This window comes from Lycium barbarum, chromosome 1, assembly GCF_019175385.1.
Source record: "Lycium barbarum isolate Lr01 chromosome 1, ASM1917538v2, whole genome shotgun sequence".
Classification (NCBI taxonomy): Eukaryota; Viridiplantae; Streptophyta; class Magnoliopsida; order Solanales; family Solanaceae; genus Lycium; species Lycium barbarum.
The window spans coordinates 41,843,520-41,867,008 of NC_083337.1; positions in this window are offsets into that span (position 1 = coordinate 41,843,520).

Here is a 23,489-nt window from a genome sequence, read left to right on the forward strand (position 1 = left end):
TCCTCCCCCCTTAAGAACATTCGTCCTCGAATGTTGAATCGAACTCATGGGTGTCGTACTACTCCGGGAGGGTTCTCTTGATAGTTGTCCTTTATTGATTTCTCTGACCTGTCTTCTTTACCAATACTAGGGTAGATTCTTCACATCACTGACTCAAATACCTTCATAGTACCTTTTCTCATACTCTACGTAATCACCGATCTCTGCATTATATTCTTGTAAGGGACGGACGCTTTCCAGACATCGTCGTCAATATCATCTTCTTTTCACACTCCTGAGTTTCCTTACCTCATCGTCGTAATCTCACTTTACTTCATATCAGACACTTCATGCCAAATAGATTCAGAACTAAAGCCGGACACGCATAAACATATCGGACGGATTCATAATTGGAGGCAGACATACTCAACTATGGCGGACGGATTCGTAGTCAACATCAAGGGGTACGGAAGCATATCAGACACATCTGAGATCGGAGTCAAACGTACAAAGGTGTAACAAACAAATTCGTAGACGGAATCAGACACACGGGGATATACTAAACGGATTCACAATCAAGCCAGACGTACGGATTCATATCGAACAAACCCGAAATCAGAAGCATACCGAATCGTGATCAGACAAACCGAAATGTATCAAACACACGCACGGTCAAAATCAAACGCACCGAAGCATATCAGATGGATGTATATCCAGAGTCAGACCCACAGAGGTGTGCCAGACAGAAACGGATTCAGAATCAAACGCACAAAAGGTTCATCGGACGGAACACAGTCGAACGCAGGAATACAGAGGCGTACTAGGCAGAGCCTCATCGGGATCGGGAGTGCAGAAGCACCACAGATAGATTGTCAATTTAGGATCAAATTATTCATATTAAGGCTCCAATAATTCATGAGAATTTCCCTTTATTTGCAAACTCACTCACCAAATCATCACACAATTCGTCTTGCGTCTTACGTATCGACTTCCTTCAAAATTCCACTTACTCACACTGCTTATCTTCTATTTACCACAACATTAGTTTCCGGGCTCGGCTCTTAGCCCTCATGGCCCTGAATGAAAATCATACACACACACATACACATACACATACACGTACACACGTTTACTCATACCTTACTGGCGAACATCTCTGGCTGTTATTCGAATTTGTTTAATTTCCCAAGAGGGGTCGTACCCTTTTCTTTTTGCCCATTTAGTCCGCCTCGTTCCGCGCGACTCTCGAAAGGGCACTAATTATTCCACACTCATTCTATTTACCTTTGGTTACCCCAAGTTTTCATTTTCCTTAATCATACTTACACTTGTGCAAAATTTTACATTACTTCCCAGGGGGTCACCCATCCAGGATTGCTCTGGCTTGAGCACGCTTAACTCCGAAACTTTCGCGCATTTTGACACATTAAGGCTGATATAATTTCGTCAATTGCCCCGCACGACCTTTGTCACGTAATTTTAGGCCAAACGGGGCCTTAACAAATTTTTCGGAAATTTTTCGTAGCGGGTCCCACTCTCGGCTAAGCCGTACCATTACCTTGTCGCCTTTCTGAATTCCCAACATTCACTTTCATACACATATACATATGATCACAACTAACCCACGAGTCTAAGCCTCCAAATAATCGATGTGATCCGATAGGAATGCCACCGTAAGGTGTTCTCTGGCTACCGTCAGAAGAAAACTAAAGCCCGATAAGTATCGCGGGGCCTTTTGTACTTGGTCTCCATTTTTACTCCTATATTTCTGGAAAAATTTGGGCAGAGTTTCCTCTGTATTTCTTACTATCCGAAACCTGTACACCAGAAATACCAACCACGCCTCACAGGGCCAACACATATGCACACACATACATATCATATCACGTCGTAACGCAGCCACACAGGGCTGATGACTTCAAATAGAAATTATAACATCGTCGACACTTACCACACGTGCCCAACTCGAACGGCATCGGGGCACCTCCCTGTTTACCTTCATCCAGGATTTCCAAAATCACTCGAACGGTGGGGATATTTAGTCGCCCTTGCCTTGGGTCACCCGGTCTCTAATTCCCTTAAATTTCCGTCGTCTTCATAGGACAACGTTTTTGCGAATATCATACAAATTTAGAAAATTCTAAAAACTCATACACTTATAAATAGTCAATATCGGGTCTGACCTGGGGAGCTGCCGTGAGAGGTATGTCCACTATCATCCACGTCTGTCTGCTCCCTGCCTATCCGGTCTCCACTATCACCTGCATCTGAATCGGAGGGGTACGGACGATCAGACAAATCCCGGCTCACCAGTGACCCAGGCCAAGAACCGGAGAAATCCATAGCACTCTCCGAGGTGGCCGGGCTATCAGGGTTCTCCCTAATGACAAGAGCTGGCGCGTATTTGAAAATCTCCTCCTGAGTCATCCCAGAAGAATGCTCCGATGGGCCTGCCTCATCACTATCCTCCTCCGCGGAGGTAAGAAACTCCGGAGGGGTCATCGCCAGACCCTCCGAGATATCTGTGTCGTAGCCATCCTCCACGGGATCCTCCGCCCCAGGGATCGGGGACTCTGGAGCAGTCGTAGAGGGGTCCTCCGACGGATCCGTATCGTAGCTATCCTCCGGGGAATCCTCCGAAGGATCCGTCTCGATCGAGTAACTGGGGCCCTGCCTACTTGGCCCTGGTGACAGCCTGGGGGCCTTCTTGGCACCCCCATCCTCATCGTCGGAAGCCGTCCTCTTCATCCTTCACCAACCTACAATCACCTGCAGGAAGAGGGTCAGAATCATTTTTTTCCCAAATACCGACACTTCTGCTCCATGGAGCCTTGTTGTAGGCACAGCAATTCGTAAAGGAGAATCATCCTAATCATATAGCTTTATCGCACGATCTAAGAATCCAAAGAAGGGGTAACATCCTAAATGCCCAGTAGCTTCCCGTTTATAGATGTGGTGCACAACACATCGATAAACAAGACTCTACTAGACACGGCCTGTAGACATTCCGAGGACAAACCGCTCTGATACCACTTTTGTCACGACCCAGCCCCGTGGGCCGCGACTGGTGTCCTGCTGGGACACCCCAAACGAACTCACACCCAGACCATCGCAATCAGACTCGTCCAAACTCAACGTACGTTATTCGAACTCAACATCGGAATCAGACATCTACCAAACACTTATCCTAAGCAGTCGCCCGTACTGATCAGACAAATCACAAATCAGAAAGGAGGCGGAATGTACATCGCCAAATTTCACACACACACATCAGAAGGGTGGCGGAATGCACATCGCCCCCAAATGCATACACATACATATAAACTCAGAGGCCGACTTGGCCATAGTAGCGTACGGGCCGCTTAAGATCGTAAAGCAGACTCACATGCAAACACACCGGACCCACGACCCACACATCTGACTACAGGCCTCTAGACAAAACAGAACATACAAACTTAGGACGGGACAGGGCCCCGCCGTACCCACTCATCCAAATATACAGAGTACAGACACAACCAAAAGATATGTACCGAAAGTAGGCTCCGGATCAAGGGGAGCTCTTCAACACAGCCGAAAGAGTAGCCTAAACTGGAGGACCATCCAAACGAGCTTCGGTACCTGCGGGCATGAAACACAGCCCCCGAAGAAACGGGGGTCAGTACGGGAGACGTACTGAGTATGTAAAGCAGAAGGTACATAAATTACAAACACAGCTGGAGTCAGAAAGAACAAACACACCAACATCGTAAACAAAGCAAACCTGTGCGGAAGGCGAACGTACAAATGCAAATCAAATCATGCATAGGGTATAGGAACGTGGTCACCCCCCGACGCTGGTACCACAACACATCATAACTCCAGAAGTTTTCAAATCCCCGTACAGTCTCCAGACACATCATATCACACACACATCATATCATCAGAACATATCAAATGCCATATCACATCATAACTCCATAAACGGTAACCGGCCCTATGGCGAGGCCTCGGAAACCGTAACACATCATAACTCCCGAATATATTATAGCGCGCACGATCACAAAGTCGGCCCGGGTACCGACGAAGGAAGTCACAACAGATAGCACGAACAGAGTAGTGCAGAAACCATATGCATATCAAAATAATTTGTCGGACTCAACATATCGTTTACATATAGGTAGATACTGACGCCAGAAGGCTCGGAGTAGGAATCGAATTGATAAAAGTAGGCATATAAAGGTTACGAAGTTCCAAACTGTCAAATTCGTAAGAAGAACTGTTTATAAGTCATTTTCCGAAAATCTCACATCATTCAAAGTACAGAACGTACATTGATGGCATAGGAAGTTTCAAACACATCTTTGGGTCATAAACAGACGGTTGCGGATCATAACGGACACAAACGAATCAAACAAACCGAATAAGGGGAGCCTCGGGGCTCGCGGGCCCACCTCGGGTCAAATTGAGGCGGCGGACACAAATCGCAGATTTTTGGCTCCATAGAGTCATTTACAAAAGTTTCGAAGAGTTTCGGACTCAACAGCACAAGTTATGGAGGTACGAGCGTTCTTTTACCCAAATGGGACCAAAAGGTTTCAATCGCGCTGAATGAATAGTGCTCGAACTTGAACCTCGATTTCCGAGAGCAGAGTTATTCCCGTGATTCCGAAATTTACCTAGTGGGTCTAGGACATGCCAAAAGAATGAGAAGTAGGCTTTACATACCTGGTTGGCGCCTTACGCTCCTCAAATCGCAATTCCCGTTTCGTCCAGAAACTGCAAATGGTCACTTTTACCAGTTACTATTCATGAGAATTAACATTTTAGTCTTTGGGCTATATTTGGCTACCGAAATTTCGGCAGCACTTCCCCTATAAATCTAACGCCCCCGAGACTTAGCTCGGCTCAAAATATAACAACATCAACAGCCCAAACATCATTACACAATACGAATCACAATCAAACACACTAACTTCATAATTGCACCTTATTTCATAAGTTGATAATCCTATTTCCAAACTTCACAATTTCAACTCATACCCACATTATTGTATTCATTCATTCAAGATTATTCCATTACATAGCAAACAAGTTCCAAACCATATACAATCATCCCCAAGGTTCACTACTTTCCAATTTTTATTCAAAACACCAAAAGTTACGACGAACGTTCTAACTTACGTCGTTTCATTCCAAACTCATTATCATCAACCATAAATCTTATTTAAGGTCTTTAGTGTCATAAATATACTATGATATACACAAATATACCAAATGTATACGCTTTCCGATAACGTCCGAAATTATTTTCTAACACCAACTCAATTCCTTAATCAATCCTTTACAACATAAAGACCGCAACAACACATTATTCACACTAAACAAGATAAAATTCTTATGGCTTGCACCACACAAAACTCACGGCCAAACCCACACTTTTTACACACACACACCATGCACAAACACAACCCCATCCCACAATCTTCACACTAATTCAATCACCAACACCTACATATCCATTTCATAACATTAAAACATAAAAATCTTACCTTTTTCTTGAGTTTCCGACTTGCCGCAAACGTCGCTCTTTCTCCGAACTGCTTGTATCACAACGAAGAGCACCTCGAACTCACCAATTATTCCAAAGAGGCTAAGTGACGGGATTAGAAACAAGCCACGAATTTTTTTTTCTTTCTCTTTCTTTTTTTCGGCCGAATGCCCTCTTTTGTGGGTGTTCTTGAAAATTTTTTTTGTGTTTATCTTGAAATCCCTCAAGTGTGTATAATATATATCCAAGTAGGAGTCATGTGCATAGCACATGACTCATTAAAAGTGGGCTTGGGCTTGCCTCCTTGGCCGGCCACCTTATTCATTGGGCCTAAATTCTTGTATTCAATTTTCTTGGCCCGATTCATTAAAAGTCCCGTTTTGTAATTTCCGAAACAAATTTCCGAAATTCCAAATTTACCCTCGGCCTTCCCCGAGGTCTTAACATTTATGACTCCATAACCAACATGTTCATATTCACCAAAATCAAAATATTTCCTCAACGCACACAAGTCTTCTTTCTTTCTTGATTTCCCGTTATACGAAAATACGGGACATAACAGGTAACAAGAGACATGTATCTTACAGTCTGTGTCTAACAATTATTTTACCAACGAACACCTATTACCCAATACTTTCAAAGGTAAATACATGGAACCACAACAGAACCTAACCTAGACAACTAGAGACGTAATGATAAATCTTGATAAGCTCTGGTTCTTTGTTGACCTTAAGTTGGATCTCTTAAGATAAAGTGTTGACTGCGCTCACTTAGCCTCTCGTTGGAATGTTGTGATTGGTGATTGTGTATATATAGAAGTAGTTGCCGCCCGTGAATTTCTGAATCCAACCAAGTTTTGGTTACATAATTGTACCTAAAAACCAAACCTTGTTTGACTTGGGTCTTTGTTCTTTCCTTGTATGCACATTGGCTAATTGCTTCCTTCTTCCATGTTAATTAATGTTGATCAATCTATGGTATTGTATCAAAATATTACCACAACTTGAAATCCAATCTTTCATTGAATAGGAATCAGTCAATATTCCATCTTCTCTTATGCCGGCATGAAATAGCTTTTCAGTCTCCAATTGCGTGATGTAAGGATCAGTTCCTTTATACATATGTATGCTTCACTAAATCCTTTGGATATCTGGTTCTTCAATGCCTTCTTTTTGTCTCCCTTGATTGTCATTGGTACATTATTTGTAAAATCATCAAAACATAAACGTAAGCTCATAATCTATTATTGAGCCAACAACTACTCAACAATTTCCCCCTTTTTGATGATGAAAAACACCTAGGAACTTCATAAATCTTCATGTACCCTTTGATCAGCTTCCTTGAATCTTCTTCAGCTCTGGATCAAATCTTCCCCCTTGGGTTATGCTTCTATGTTGATAATCTTCCCACTTAGAACCACCTTCATGTTGTTCTACTAGTACAACTTCATGTTGATACAACTAAGGCTCACTACACAAGATTTGTCAGCTTGCAACAGTTCACCCTCGAGTTCAGCAAGTTTTGCAAGCTCACTGAGTAAGATAATGCTAGGGATTTTACCTTCCATTTATTATAGCCTACTAGATGGCTAGGTCACATAACTAGGTATGATGGCTTACTTTATCTGATAGGGACTAACCTTTCACTCATTGCATCTCCTTAGGCTGCTAGGTTATATGGAACTTGTAAATGATATGTATCCTAATGTGTGAGGACCAGGTTATTTCTTAGGACATTTGTTTTCCAACCTTATATCTCCTTTTGTTTACACCTTATAACTCTATTTGTTTTCCTCACTTATAACTCGTCATCCAGTGTTTTCTAGTAGGACTAAGCTCTTTTATAAATAAAAATCAATTCATTTACAATAAATCCTAAGGGCAACTAGGATATGTATGAGAGCAGCTTTCAACTTTTAACATCTTATACCATATTAATTCTTCATATGGTTAATGTATTTTGTATGCCTAATATATCTGATGTTGGCACATGATCTGTATATGAACTGAATCTTCCCCCTTTTTAAATTATCAAAAATAGGTGTGTTAACATGATCAGGCGTATTATAACAATATCAAACTCATGACCATTGGGGTTGTATTATCATATACATGTATAAGAGCTCTACCAATGTAATCTAGTTAAAACCTTAATAGGAATATTCGCTTACACCACTTTAAGTCATAAGACCCAAATCAAAGGTACACATAAATCCACTGCCATGAAAGATATGAAATTCAGGTGGGTATTTGGTTGGATTTAGTCTCGGTATAAACTATGAGGGATAGTGTTATAGGCTATGCGTCTACCAAACATAGTATGGAGGGGGACCTGGTTGTGTACCAATTCCCTTATGCAATGTAGTATGTAAAAGACACAGGATGTTACCGTGGAAAACCTCTTGCTCAAGGGATTAAAAATCACAACCTACCTCAGTAGGATTTCAACTCCACTACACGAGCAACTTTAGATTACAATCGATTATAAGCTAGGAATTAACTCTAATAACCCTTCACCCTTTCAATGATTCTTTTGTAACCTAGGAATTAACCCCCATAGTCCCTCAACACTTGCAATACTCCGATCACAAGAAATTTCACTTGACTAACTCTAGCCAAGGACCACTAATACACCTAGACTAACTATAGCCTAGCGTACCAATCAAAACCTTGTGGAGACACTCTTCCAGCAAGTACACTTTGAGATTTTTCAAAACACCTACAAATATCTTCTTAACACACAAGAGTAGGTTTACAATATAAGAAAAAACGAACAAAGACTTACAACAGTATAAATAACTTTAGAATAAATCTGTGTCTGGGTCGGTTTCTTCAGTTTTGCAAGTGACTTGTTCTTGAGAGAACTTGTGATGGCAAGGATTTGCTCTATTTTGATTAGGTTTTCAAGTCTACTCAATATGTTTCCATCATTTTGTATATATAGCGGGAGCATGTGGGATGGATAGAGACAACTCATTCACTTTGACCTAAAGCATGGGCCAACTCACAGTTGTACTTGTGTGCAGCAAGTGGCTCGGCTTTATAGTTATTCTCTACTGATGGTGCAAGGTGCACAGAAAGCATGTTACGGACCAGGTCTCTATCTGGTTCTGAAACAGTTTGATAATCATCAAAACACAAATGCACTTGTAACTATCAATTTCCCCCTTTTGGATGATGACAAACTTATAGACTATGTTCCCCCACGAACTAGCTTCCCACCTGTTCCCCCTACGAAGCAGAGCATCATTGTTAAGGCTCCTGCAACATGTTAGCAACATAATACCATTTTCAAATGGAAGACAAAAATTGCCACAATATCATCACATACCAATGCAACAATATCACCACATATCAATCTTCCAGTTCTTCTCCCTTGCTCAACATATCTTCCCACAGTTGTGAATTTATAGCATCACAATCATTTATTCGACATGTCTTCCCCCTTAATAAATGTATGTTAATTCAGTTCAGTTCTCTTTTTCACTACATAATTATATCTTTCCTCTTTTGGCATCATCAAAAAGATTAAAACACAGCCAACAAGAAGTTCAGATATATTAACTCAGAGGCACAGGGGCAACATAATCATGAGTAAGATAGAGGAAAGCAAGCAAGCAATAATTCACATGAACATAGAAATATGCCAATAGATAGATCAGCACAAGTGCAGGTAGTAATCAATTCAGTATAGATAAATGATAGTTAAGCTGCAAATCTGCCAAAATTCAGGAAAAGGTGACTTCAATTTTATGCAAACGGGATGGGGGATAGGAAGGATTTTCTGGACAGTGGAGAGACTTGAAGGGGCTAAACAAGTATAGTTCAATTTCTATGGTTTTGGCAATCCTTCATAATCTCATCTCTGAGTGCGTCCACTTAAGTTCTCAACTGATCCCTCTCTGCCTGTAGTTTCTTAATTTCTTCTTCTGCTGCTAGATCGGAATATGGTTCTTTCAGTCGTTCACCAAGTTGGGCTTTTAGAAGGGCATTTTCCTCCCTGAGCTATTTAAGCTCTCCATTTATTGCTTTTTGGGCTTCAATTAGAATTAAGAGGTAGATAGACTGTCAGCACCTGGTCCCTGTGGCACAAACTCATACTCTTTCAAGGTGCCCATAGAGAAGACATGGTCCTTAGTTCCCAAGGAGGCTCTATCAGTTCTTACTTTAAAGTGCGCAAGGACTTTTGTTAAGAAAAATCCATAAGGGAGACTAGGTCCTCCTTGTACAATTCGAGCCACCCTACTCATTCTCTCGATCATGATGGCCGGCAAGTTGATTGGTTCAAAAGGTGTAAGAGCTTCCATTAGACCCAGGTCTACTATCATGTAGTATATTGTCCATCCATCCTTGGCAAAAGCCCCTTGCTGACAAGCTCGAAATCTAGTTGATGCTCAAGCTTAAGCTCACTCTTATAGAGACTAGCTTTTGTTGCTAAACTTGTAGCTTTAACAATGACCTTCTTGAATTCTGGAGATCTCTTATCTGCTATAGCCCTAGGTCCCGCTGTCTTTACTCCCAAGATTTTCCCAAGTATCAACTCAGTGAGCACAAACTCTGTCAGATTCACTGTTAGGGCCAGAGCATTATCACTTATACAGAGCAAATTCTTATAAAATTCAACCACCTATGGTTCATATACACATGGTGGTGGTTGAGTAAAGAGATGGCTCCACTCCTAAAATTCCACCATTTCCATCAAATCCTTCATTTCTGGCTCTTCCCTCAACTTGACATCAAAAATCTCCCAAAGAGAACTTTTTGATTTTGTAGGTTCTCTTTGCTACTTCTCCTTGTGGAGGAACCTGGTCTCTCCCTTGTACTCATCTTTCTTTTCTTGAGAAAAAGATAGGTCACTGGGTTCCTCTTCTCCCCTCTCTTCTTGACTCTGAAGACCCACATTTTCACTCCTATTACTTTCCAACTTATGGTCAAGCAAATGCTTATTTTCACCCACCATTTATTTCTTTGAAAAAATAAATTCATTGAAGGAGTCTATTTGCTTAGGCTTGAAAAAGGATTGGTGATGTTTGGCAAGAACTTGGTAACAAGAAAAAGAAGTGGATCGAAGGTTTGGGAAGTGAAGAGAGGACAGGATGAGAGGGATGTCCCTTAAAGAGGTTGAGGTGACGTTTTTGGAATAGGTGTAACATAGGACAATGGATTGGTTTAAGGAGTTGTCACGACCCAGCCCCGTGGGCCGCGACTGGCACCCTGCCTGGGTGCCCAGACCGAATCACACATTCATTATAAGGTCCAAACTTATTTCCGAATTTTTACGAAATCATATCAAACATAATTTATATGAAAATATGTCTTAAGCGGTCGCACAAATCAAATACAACTGAGCGGCGGAATAGACATCGCCGGTCAAAAGTGTAAACATAAGCATAAGGGCCATTTGGGGCCATCATAACAAGCAGACCGCTTTAAGACCAGAAAACGAAATCAAACAAACATATACAGGACCCTTACCCCACATATATAACTACAGGCCTCTACAAACTCAAAACAAAGACATATGGCGAGACAGGGCCCCGCCGTACCCAAATAGTCAAATGTACAGAATATCTACAAAGCAAAAGGAGTCTGTACCAAAAGTGGACTCCGGATCAAAGAGGAGTACTCCGAAATAGCAAAGAGGGAAGCCTACTGTGGAGGATCACCAATGTCTGTACCTGCGGGCATAAAACGCAGCCCCCGAAGAAAGGGGGTCAGTACGAAATATGTACTGACTATGTAAAGCACGGAGTACAGAAATATGGATCAAAACTGAAAGCAAATCAAATAACAAAATGGAATACAAATCGGTATGTCAAAATCCGTATCAAAATCATATACGTATATATAATGCAAACGAAATCATGCAAACGCTTAGGAACGTGGTCGCCACTCCGACGCTGGCGTCACACACAGCATAACACCAGAAGGTTTCAATCTCCGTACATCCCCGAACACAAACATAATCATAGGTGAGCGTATCGCATCACGAGCCATATCACAGCATAACTCCAAACGGAACCCGGCCCTATGGCGAAGCCTCGGGAACCGTAACACAGCATACAGCCGAATTATTATAAGGCGCACGAATCATAACCGGCCCGGGAACCGGTGAACGAAATCATAATAAGGCACGAGCGGAGTCGTGAGCAAACAAATGCAAATCATACTTCAAAATAGTCTTTCAAAACAGAGTAATCCCATAAGTCATTTCATAATACAAAATATTCGGATACTTAGTCGATATAAGGTTTCGTTTCACAAAACGTTTCCAAAGTAGTACGTATAGTTCAAAACGTAACTTAGCGTATCGTAATATTCAGAACATATCCCGTAGGAGGAAGTTCCGAAATCGAAAGTATCATTTCGAACTTTATTTCAAAGGACAGCCCAATAAGACAAATAGGGCGTCTCGGGGTTAGCGGGCCCACCTCGAGTCAAATTGAGGTGGCGAACACATTTTACGAATATTTATATGCCAAGGGTCATACATAATCATTTCTAAGTTACCCGACCACATTTCGATAGGTTTCGGACGAGTGGTGGCATTCTAGCCAAAATAGAGCTCTTAGGCTTCAATTGAATTGAATGAATAGTAACTTTTTTGTGGATCGGGTTTCGAGGAGCAGGAATGCTCCGGAAGTTCTCATATTCGCCTATCATACTAAGATATGCCAAATGAAGGAGTGGGAAACTTTACATACCTCACAGATGTCGTATGCTCTCCCAAAAGTCCAGTCCCGTTTCGTCTGAAATCTGCAAATGGTCAAAGTTACCAATTGAGATTCTTAGGCTTAAAAATGCCTTTAACTTCATTTTTGCCTACCGAAATTTCGGCAGCATTTCCCCTATAAATCTAACATCCCCCGAGGCTTATCCCGGCTCAAAATACATCAATAACAATAGCCCACACATCACCAAACAACACAAGCAATAATCAAACCACTCTAGCTTCAAAGTTCTACTTTATTATCTAAGTTGGCAACTTTCATTCAAACTTCCAAAACTCCAATTCTATATCTACATAATTGCATTCATTTCCTCATTCAAACTTATACAATCACATCCTAACTACAATCCAAGCCATACACGAAATTACCCCAAAATCCATTACTTTCCATAATTCTTCAAAACAACGAAAATTCACGACGAACATTCTAACTTGCGTCGTTTCATTCCGAATTCATTAATATCAACTATAACTCATATTTAAAGTCTTTAGCACTCGAAATATACAATGATATACATAATGATACCGAAGGTATACGCTTTCCGATAATATCCGAAATCATTTTCCAACGCCAATTTAATTCATCAATCAATCATTTACGACACAAGGATCACAACAACACATTATACCAACTAAACAAGATCAATTCACCTCACTTTCTTCTCCCTATGGCTCACGGCCAACACACAATATACACACACACCCACGGCTTTCTATTTACATCAAAGTCACGGAATTCTCGTCTATTCTCAATCCTTAACATATTCACATCAATTCTATAACATTAAAGGGGCAAAATTCTTACCTTTTCTTGAAGACCCGACTTGTCGTAAACGTAGTTCTTGTGCCAAACTAATTATACCCCATTGAAGAGGGCCTTGAGTACTTCACAACTATGTAGAAATTAGGATTTTTGGATTAACAACCAAGCTTGGAAATTTTTCTTTCTTTTTCTCTCTAGTTCGGCCGAACCCCTTTTTTTTGTGCTCTTTGAATTTTTGCTTTGTTCTTTGATAATTACCAACTACAATGTGATATATATCCATAACCTTGGTCATGTGCCTAGCACATGACATTAAAGGAATGGGTTTGGGCCATGGTTATGGCCGGCCACCCTCCATCCTTTGGGCCTCAATTTTGTGTTGTATTTTTCTTGGCCCAATTCACTAAACGTCCCATTTTGTAATTCCCGAAACTAATTTCCGAAATTCCAAATTTATCCTCGGCTTTCCCCGAGGTCTTAACATTAATAATTCCATAACCAACAAAGTCATATTCACTAAAATCAAATTATGTCCTTATAACACACAAGTCGTAATTATTTCTCGATTTCCAATTATACGAAAACACGGGACATAACATTCTCCCCCCCCCCCTTAGGAACGTTCGTCCCCGAATGTTAGATTAGTCTTATGAGCGTAACCGGGGAGTCTCTCTCTAAAACTAGCACATATGATTTATTCGTCAATTAATGCAACAAACTTAAAAGTTTAGATTACCTGTGGGCGTCGGAAACAAGTGGGGATATTTCTTCTTCATCTCGTCCTCCGCCTCCCAAGTCATCTCCTCCCGATTATTGTTGCGCCACAGGACTTTGACGGAGGGCACTTCTTTAGTGCGTAGTCTCCGCACTTGTCGATCCAGAATAGATACAGGCTGCTCGTCATAAGATAACTGCTCTGTCACCTGAATGTCATCAACTGGGAATATCCTGGAAGGATCACCAATGCATTTCCGCAACATAGACACATGAAACACCGGGTGTACGGCCTCCAAGTCGGATGGTAAGTCTAGCTCATAGGCGACCTCGCCTATCTTTCGAACGATCTGATACGGCCCAATGTACCGGGGGCTCAACTTACCCTTTCTACCGAATCTCATGACACCCTTCATGGGCGACACCTTCAGGAATACCCAGTCGCCAATCTAGAACTCTAACGGTCGACGTCGTCTATCTGCATAAGCTTTCTGTCGACTCTGAGCAGCCAATAACCGTTCTCGAATAAGCTTTACTTTATCTACGGCTTCCTGGATCACATCTGGCCCAATCAGCTTAGTCTCGCCCACGTCAAACCAACCAATAGGAGATCTGCATTTCCTGCCATACAGGGCTTCATACGGTGCCATCTGAATGCTGGAGTGATAACTATTATTATAGGCAAACTCAATAAGCGGCAAATGATCATCCCAGCTGCCCCTGAAATCAATAACGCAGGCCCGCAACATATCTTCGAGCGTCTGAATAGTGCGCTCGGCCTGTCCGTCGGACTGAGGGTGAAAAGCTGTACTGAGGCTCACCTGAGTCCCTAATCCCTCCTGAAATGACCTCCAGAAATTAGCTGTAAACTGGGTACCTCGATCAGTAATAATAGATATAGGGACTCCGTGAAGTCTGACTATCTCTCTGATATACAATCTGGCATAGTCCTCAGCTGAATAGGTAGTCCGAACCGGAAGGAAATGGGCTGATTTCGTCAGCCTGTCAACAATAACCTAGATAGAGTCGTACCTGCGTGGAATGCGCGGTAACCCAACAATGAAATCCATATTAATCATCTCCCATTTCCAGGCTGGAATCTCCATCTCCTGTAATAATCCACCGGGCTTCTGATGCTCGATCTTAACTTGCTGGCAGTTCGGGCACTGACTAACAAACTCAGCAATATCTTTCTTCATGCCGTCCCACCAATACAAACACCTGAGATCACGATACATTTTAGTGGAACCAGGATGAACAGAATACCGTGCATTATGGGCCTCGCCCATAATCTGCCGCCGTAAGCCCGCAACGTCCGGTACACAGAATCTGCCGTCGTATAATAATACTCCGTCAGGCGAGATCTCAAACTGAGTTTTTGCTTTATTAAGGGCCACATCTCTGTACTGAATCAAAAGAGGATCCTCAAACTAGCGCTGCTTTACCTCCTGAATAATAGATGACTCAGCAACTGGACGAACAGAAATCCCAGAATCTCCAGAATCCGCCAAACGAACACCGAGGCTGGCCAGCTGACGAATATCACGAACCAAATCTCTCTTATCAGATGGAACATCAGCCAGACTGCCTACGGACTTGCGGCTAAGCGCATCAGCTACCACATTGGCCTTCCCTGGATGGTACAGAATATCGACGTCATAATCCTTTAGTAGCTCAAGCCATCTCCGCTGCCGCAAATTTAGCTCCTTCTGCTTAAAAATATACTGGAGACTCTTATGGTCCGTGTAGATATCAACGTGGACCCCATATAAATAATGCCGCCAAATCTTCAAAGCATGAATCACCGCGGCCAACTCAAGATCATGAGTGGGATAGTTCTTCTCGTGCGGTCTGAGCTGCCGGGAAGCATAGGCTATAACTCGACCGTGCTGCATCAATACACATCCTATCCCAATACCAGAGGCGTCACAATAGACAACATACCCGTCAGATCCCTCTGGAAGAGCCAGAACTGGTGCTGTAATCAATCTCTCCTTCAGCATCTGAAAGCTGCGCTCGCAGGCATCTGTCCACTGGAATTTTGCTGCTTTCTGGGTAAGCCTCGTCAGTGGTGCTGCAATAGAAGAAAAATCCTCCACAAACCTGCGATAATACCCAGCCAATCCCAGAAAATTGCGCACCTCTGTCGGTGTAGTAGGCCCTGGGCCAATTCTGCACAGCCTCAATCTTCTGCGTATCGACTCGAATACCGTCTGCGCCGACAATATGGCCCAAGAATGCCACAGAAGTTAACCAGAATTCACATTTAGAGAATTTAGCATATAACTTCTGCTGACGGAGAATGCCAAGTATCGTCCTCAAGTGATCTGAATGCTCCTCGGCTGATCGCGAGTAAATCAGGATGTCATCGATAAACACAATAACAAACATATCCAGAAAAGGCCGAAATACCCGGTTCATCAGATCCATAAATACTGCTGGAGCATTAGTCAGCCTGAAAGACATAACTCTGAACTCATAATGCCTGTATCGGGTCCTGAAAGCAGTATTCAGAATATCTGACTCCCGTACTCGCACCTGATGATAACCTGAGCGCAGATCTATCTTTGAAAAATGTTTAGCACCCTGCAGCTGATCAAACAAATCATCAATCCGGGGGAGGGAATATTTATTCTTAATAGTCACCTTATTTAGCTACCGGTAGTCGATACACATCCGCAATGACCCATCTTTCTTTCTAACAAACAATACCGGCGCTCCCCAGGGTGATGTGCTGGGTCTGATAAATCCCTTATCTAACAAATCTTTCAGCTGCTCCTTCAACTCTTTCAACTCAGCCGGTGCCATCCTGTACGGAGGAATAGATATAGGCTGCGTATCCGGCATCAGCTCTATAGTGAAATCAATCTCCCGCTCAGGCGGAAGGCCAGGAAGCTCGTCAGGAAATACATCTGGAAACTGACTGACGACCGGAACAGACTGAAGGGTAGGTACCTCCGCTGCAGTATCGTGCACACGAACCAAATGATAGATATAACCCTTCTGGATCATCTTCTTAGCCTTGAGGTATGAAATAAACTTACCCCTCGGCGATGCTGTAGATCCGAACCATTCTATGACTGGTTCCCCTGGAAACTGAAAACGGACTACCTTTTTCTGGCAGTCGACATTAGCATAACAGGAAGACAACCAGTCCATGCCCATAATAACGTCAAACTCAAGCATGTCTAACTCTATCAAATCATCCTTAGTGCTACGATCATAAATGGTCACAGAACAATCTCTATAGATCTGTCTTGCTATAACAAAATCCCCAACTGGCGTAGCTACCTCAAATGGCTCTATAGGCTCAGACACCATCCCAATTTTACTAGCAACAAGCGGGGAGATATATGATAAAGTAGAGCCAGGGTCAATCAATGCATATACAGATCTGGAGAAAACCAGCAATGTACCTGTGACGACGTTTGGCGAAGCCTCCTGATCCTGGCGGCTGGCCAAAGTATATATGCGGTTCGAGGGACCGCTAGAACCTGAAGCGCCACCGCGGCCTCGACCGCGTCCTGCCGGTGCTGGCATACCTCGCCCTCCAGGGCGTGCAACAGATGGAGCAGATGAAGAACCGGCGGCTGACCCTGTCTGCTGAGCAGCACTACCAGAACCGCTAGCCAATGGACAGTCTCTCATAAAGTGGCCCTGACCACCACAAGAAAAGCAAGCTCCAGTCGCTCGGTAACACTCCCCGGGATGAGACTTCCCGCAATGAGGACAACGGGGCCTAGGTGGTCTGGCCTGGCTGGGGGCCCTGGATACCTGCGAACCTGCCACTCTGGAGCTCTGACCGGCCCCAGACGGTCCCGTACTATCGAATCTCCGGCTGCCTGACTGAGTACTCCGGCCGGAGGGAGGAAAAGGTCTATCTGACTGTTGCTGCTGAGGCTGTCCGCCTCGGGAATCTCCAGAATAACCTGCGGACCTAGCCCTCTTGGGCGGCCTCCTATCTCGATCCCTGCCAGCAGGATCAGACCTGCGACGGTCCTCCATACCCATCGCATAGGCCTGAAGTCGGGCAATGTCCATGTCTGCCTGCAATGACACTGCCATACAGCTATCAACTAAATACCGGTCCAATCCCATAACATATATGTGCATCCGATCGGACATATCTGCTACCACGGCCGGTGCATATCGGGCCAGAGAATCAAACTCAAGATTATACTCGTGAACACTCCGACCCCTCTGCTACAGACGTAAGAATCGATCAGCCCGTGCCTGCCGTAACTCTGGGGGCAAAAAGTGGCGGGTGAATGCTGTCACAAACTGATCCCAAGTGGCTGGAGGGGCACCCTCTCCTCTAGACAGCTCCCAAGTCTCGTACCAGTGGGTAGCCACATCTCGAAGCCTGTGCGAAGCCAGCTCAACTGACTCGGTCTCTGAAGCCCTGACCAAGTCCAGTGAGCGTCGCATCCCCCGAATAAAATCATGGGGGTCCTCATCGGGCTTAGACCCGAAGAACTCTGGAGGGCCACATAAGAGAAACTCCCGAACTCTCAGGCTGTCCCGCCTGTCATCGTCATCATCGTCCCTCCGCCCACGTCTGCGAGCCTGTCCTGCTACCAGTGTAGTCAACAGCTGTACAGCCTCCCTCAGGGTCCGATCCTCCGCCCCTGGCTGAGGAGCTGGAGTCTCAGGAGCGGGTACACGGACCTCTGGAGCTGCTGAAGGTCCTGCTCCAGGCTGTACTAGTGGGGGTGTAGCAGACCCATCAGAATGAGGCACATCCTCAGGCAAATCATAAACACGAGCCCGGGTAGCTCGCTGTGCCTGGCTAGTCTCTCCCATCCTCGCTTTGCCCTTCTGGGCCGCCGTTGCCTTCTTCGGAGGCATCACTGCAAACACAAAGGCGAGTCAGATCAAAATCATCCTAATAGCACAGCTCTATCGCACGATCTAAGATTCCAAAGAACGTAACATCCTAAATGCCCTGTAGCTTCCTGCTTATAGATGTGGTGCACAACACATCGATAAACAAGACTCTACGAGACACGGCCTGTAGACATTCCGAGGACAAACCGCTCTGATACCACTTTTGTCACGACCCAGCCCCGTGGGCCGCGACTGGCACCCTGCCTGGGTGCCCAGACCGAATCACACATTCATTATAAGGTCCAAACTTATTTCCGAATTTTTACGAAATCATATCAAACATAATTTATATGAAAATATGTCTTAAGCGGTCGCACAAATCAAATACAACTGAGCGGCGGAATAGACATCGCCGGTCAAAAGTGCAAACATAAGCATAAGGGCCATTTGGGGCCATCATAACAAGCAGACCGCTTTAAGACCAGAAAACGAAATCAAACCAACATATACAGGACCCTTACCCCACATATATGACTACAGGCCTCTACGAACTCAAAACAAAGACATATGGCGAGACAGGGCCCCGCCGTACCCAAATAGTCAAATGTACAGAATATCTACAAAGCAAAAGGAGTCTGTACCAAAAGTGGACTCCGGATCAAAGAGGAGTACTCCGGAATAGCAAAGAGGGAAGCCTACTGTGGAGGATCACCAATGTCTGTACCTGCGGGCATAAAACGCAGCCCCCGAAGAAAGGGGGTCAGTACGAAATGTGTACTGAGTATGTAAAGCACGGAGTACAGAAATATGGATCAAAACTGAAAGCAAATCAGATAACAAAATGGAATACAAATCGGTATGTCAAAATCCGTATCAAAATCATATACGTATATATAATGCAAACGAAATCATGCAAACGCTTAGGAACGTGGTCGCCACTCCGACGCTGGCGCCACACACAGCATAACACCAGAAGGTTTCAATCTCCGTACATCCCCGAACACAAACATAATCATAGGTGAGCGTATCGCATCACGAGCCATATCAAAGCATAACTCCAAACGGAACCCGGCCCTATGGCGAAGCCTCGGGAACCGTAACACAGCATACAGCTGAATTATTATAAGGCGCACGAATCATAACCGGCCCGGGAACCGGTGAACGAAGTCATAATAAGGCACGAGCGGAGTCGTGAGCAAACAAATGCAAATCATACTTCAAAATAGTCTTTCAAAACAGAGTAATCCCATAAGTCATTTCATAATACAAAATAAGCGGATACTTAGTCGATATAAGGTTTCGTTTCACAAAACGTTTCCAAAGTAGTACGTATAGTTCAAAACGTAACTTAGCGTATCGTAATATTCAGAACATATCCCGTAGGAGGAAGTTCCGAAATCGAAAGTATCATTTCGAACTTTATTTCAAAGGACAGCACAATAAGACAAATAGGGCGTCTCGGGGTTAGCGGGCCCACCTCGAGTCAAATTGAGGTGGCGAACACATTTTACGAATATTTATATGCCAAGGGTCATACATAATCATTTCTAAGTTACCCGACCACATTTCGATAGGTTTCGGACGAGTGGTGGCATTCTAGCCAAAATAGAGCTCTTAGGCTTCAATTGAATTGAACGAATAGTAACTTTTCTGTAGATCGGGTTTCGAGGAGCAGGAATGCTCCGGAAGTTCTCATATTCGCCTATCATACTAAGATATGCCAAATGAAGGAGTGGGAAACTTTACATACCTCACAAATGTCGTATGCTCTCCCAAAAGTCCAGTCCCGTTTCGTCTGAAATCTGCAAATGGTCAAAGTTACCAATTGAGATTCTTAGGCTTAAAAATGCCTTTAACTTCATTTTTGCCTACCGAAATTTCGGCAGCATTTCCCCTATAAATCTAACATCCCCCGAGGCTTAGCCCGGCTCAAAATACATCAATAACAACAGCCCACACATCACCAAACAACACAAGCAATAATCAAACCACTCTAGCTTCAAAGTTCTACTTTATTATCTAAGTTGGCAACTTTCATTCAAACTTCCAAAACTCCAATTCTATATCTACATAATTGCATTCATTTCCTCATTCAAACTTATACAATCACATCCTAACTACAATCCAAGCCAGACACGAAATTACCCCAAAATCCATTACTTTCCATAATTCTTCAAAACAACGAAAATTCACGACGAACATTCTAACTTGCGTCGTTTCATTCCGAATTCATTAATATCAACTATAACTCATATTTAAAGTCTTTAGCACTCTAAATATACAATGATATACATAATGATACCGAAGGTATACGCTTTCCGATAATATCCGAAATCATTTTCCAACGCCAATTTAATTCATCAATCAATCATTTACGACACAAGGATCACAACAACACATTATACCAACTAAACAAGATCAATTCACCTCACTTTCTTCTCCCTATGGCTCACGGCCAACACACAATATACACACACACCCACGGCTTTCTATTTACATCAAAGTCACGGAATTCTCGTCTATTCTCAATCCTTAACATATTCACATCAATTCTATAACATTAAAGGGGCAAAATTCTTACCTTTTCTTGAAGACCCGACTTGTCGTAAACGTAGTTCTTGTGCCAAACTAATTATACCCCATTGAAGAGGGCCTTGAGTACTTCACAACTATGTAGAAATTAGGATTTTTGGATTAACAACCAAGCTTGGAAATTTTTCTTTCTTTTTCTCTCTAGTTCGGCCGAACCCCTTTATTTTGTGCTCTTTGAATTTTTGCTTTGTTCTTTGATAATTACCAACTACAATGTGATATATATCCATAACCTTGGTCATGTGCCTAGCACATGACATTAAAGGAATGGGTTTGGGCCATGGTTATGGCCGGCCACCCTCCATCCTTTGGGCCTCAATTTTGTGTTGTATTTTTCTTGGCCCAATTCACTAAACGTCCCATTTTGTAATTCCCGAAACTAATTTCCGAAATTCCAAATTTATCCTCGGCTTTCCCCGAGGTCTTAACATTAATAATTCCATAACCAACATAGTCATATTCACTAAAATCAAATTATGTCCTTATAACACACAAGTCGTAATTATTTCTCGATTTCCAATTATACGAAAACACGGGACATAACAAGAGTGGTGATGATTTGGCACAGACACTATTGAAATTTCTTGGAAACAAAAGGACATATAATTTATTTGGAAATATCACAGTTCAAATACATTTATGAATACTGAAAGGATTACTGATTTGAGATGCGCAAACCAGGTCTGTAAACGGTAATTTGAATATATCAGCAATCACTGTGAACTGTGCAAAATTGCTTGCGCTTAAGTTCTCCTGATCCTCCTATGTATGTATACCTCTAATGGTACGAAAGTGAGCTATATGTAGCCAAAAACACTTGCCAATGATGTACCTAACCTCCTTTGTAGCCATTGAGAGATCCCTTCCTCCACTATTTGTAAAAGGAAACTCACCTTTATACGACACACATCTTGCTATAAGGGCTTTGAAAAAGAGACCTTTTGACCTCAGTCTTGCATCTTGGAGATGTCTCGATTTATCATTTTGTTGACTGCTCCTTCTCTCTCCCACGTATTTAGGCTATGTCAGTAGTTGGATTTGGGAACCCAAACCAGCTTGGGTCGGTTGTAGTTGTATAAAGGATGAATCAAAGTCCTTCTAGCCCACTCATGTTCCTTTTCTTCCTTCGAGATCCTTTCTTTTGAGGACTTGTTCCTTTCTCTCTCATTCCCTTCTTGACAAAATTTCTTTCTGTTTAAACAGATTCAGTCTTTGTTTCATAGGCTTCTTGGTAGTGATTAGTTTGTCCACCGTGTGTGCATGCCAAGTTTTCCATATTGAAAACATGATTGTTTTGAAGATTGTAGGGCGCCTTCTCTTCCACAAAGCCAAGTCCCCTTTTGCTGTTTCCATTACTCTCATTTCTGGAAGTAAATTCATCAGACAACCAGATCCATTTGAGAGTTTTGTCAAGATTTAACTTAGCCCTTTCTAAGTCCTTCTTGAGTTTCTCATTCCTTTTAGTTTCAGCAGTGAGGTTCAACTTTACTTTCTTCAACTCCTCTTCAAGCTCGAAGAACGTCTTGCTTGCTTCTCCTTTATTTTGAAGGAGATTTCCTCATCTTTTCTCATTTGACTTTCTAACAAGATATTTTGTTGGTTTCTCTCATGAACTTGATTCTTCATATCTTTAGCTAACACACACAAGTCCTCCTTATCCAGTTCTATTTCATCAAGAGTAAGATTTGACCCCTGTGTTTCTACGACCAGGGCGTCACACGCATCAATCATCACACCTGACAATGATATAAGTTTCCTTTAAGAGTGAACTCTTAGGTTTTTCTTTATATCGAAGAAATTTACTTCCGTGTTCTCATCATCATCATCATCATCATCCATGTCAGATTTAGTCGTGAGTACAAGGTCTGACTTATGCTCAGTTTCTCCATCATCAATTCCATCATGGATAATTCCTTTTTGTTATTTTCATCCTCAGACTCACTTGAGGATAGGGCTGGGCATAAGTACCAAAAATTGAAAAATCGGACTGAACCTAACCGAACTTCAAAAAATCAAAACCGAAAAAACCAAACCGAACTAGTTTGGTTCAGTGTTTGGTGTCCACCTTTAAAAAATCAAAACTGAAATATCCTAACCGAAGTTTGATCAAAATGAACCAAAGAACCGAACGCCCACTATAGTTTATTCTCTTCTTGACAAGTATATTCTCTCATATTTGGTGAGAGTTTGGAGAAATTAGGAGTTGTGCTGATGTAAAGGCTACTCGAACCAATTTTTTACATGAACCAATTTTTTCTTAGTAGTTTTAATTATTTTTCCATAACTTGGTAGGACCATATTCTGTGAAATCAACTTAGAGTTAAAATACTCTTAGGTTGATTAAAGTTTTTTACTCTT